This window comes from Cynara cardunculus, unplaced genomic scaffold (assembly GCF_001531365.2).
Source record: "Cynara cardunculus var. scolymus isolate 2C unplaced genomic scaffold, CcrdV1 Un_Scaffold_6233, whole genome shotgun sequence".
Classification (NCBI taxonomy): Eukaryota; Viridiplantae; Streptophyta; class Magnoliopsida; order Asterales; family Asteraceae; genus Cynara; species Cynara cardunculus.
Window position 1 is genome coordinate 2877 of NW_020202839.1, and position 1381 is coordinate 4257.

Below are 1381 nucleotides of genomic sequence, written 5' to 3' on the forward strand. Positions count from 1 at the left end.
AATTTGTCTTATTAATAACAAGCAATCATAAAATAAAATTCAAAATAATAACATAAATGCTAAAAAAAAGATAAACTTTATCGAGAATCTAGAATCTTCTGTCATAAACATATATTTATACTTCGAGACCGTTTACCTAAATGCTTATCCGGTAAGTGTTTAACGTAAGGAGTCAACACTATAATTTTATTTTATTGGGTAAGATTGTAGTACATCAAAATGTATCTTATACAACAATTTACCTGGTAAGCGCTTACCCGGGTAAGAATCGTCACCCTCACTTATCGAGTAAGACTCTCCATCCCTATCATCGCTCTTAACAGGTAAGATTCTTGGCCCTTGCCATGTTCATCCTGTGAGAAAAATTACCCTGTAAGTACTTACCGGGTAAGCGTTTAGTAAACGACCCCTCCGTCTTCCTTCTCTCATTCCTAATTTACAACGCCTATCCGACGACATCTTACTCTAATTCGCTCTCACCTTATCCATGGCAATAAACAACAAGGAATGCTTTTCTTTAAGCTTGATTTTTGCTCTAATTCGCTCTCACCTTATCCATGGCAATAAACAAGGAATGCTTTTCTTTAAGCTTGATTTAGGAAATTTTATGGACGGAATCTTGTATCACTAATCATTTATTCGAATGGCGTTGTGAATTCATGATATTACATACAGTTTGAGGATTAATGTAGCCATGTCTTTCTCGTTATTCTATTTTGAACAGGTATTCTTGTTGAAAATAGATAAAGGTTTGCAAAATGGTGTTTGATTTGAATAAACCCGAAAACGAAAAATCTTAAGGTGAGCACCTATAAGAACAAGGTATACTGTTATGGATGCTTGATTCAGTAAAAATTATGGATGTAATTTTGGCATAATTAATGATTCATCTGAAGGATGTTGTGGATTCATAAAAGAAAAAGACAATCTTAAAAGCTGATCGATCGAGGGTGAATGTACCTATAGATTTCAATTGTTCTTGTTTGAACATGTTATATGCTTGGCTAATTGAATTGAAGCCCAAAATCTACTAGTATGAAATAAGAATAGATTATCATTTTTTTTTATGTTAACAAGTTTAAAACAAACAAGTTTTAAAAAGTACTGATACAAATTATTGGAAGTTATATTTTATAACAAAATTATAAAAATAATAGAGGTTTTGATGTATTTTTTATTTTTCTAACATAATAAATTTTAATTATTAAGAGCATCTCTAACAAAATAGAAAATGAAACTTCAAATTCTTTAAAATAAAAATAAATTCAATTTCAACAAATTTTTTATTTTGAAGATTATAACATTGATTATATTATTAAAATATATTTCTTTCATCTAATATATACTATATTATAAAGCATTTGACAAAAACTCTTAAAAA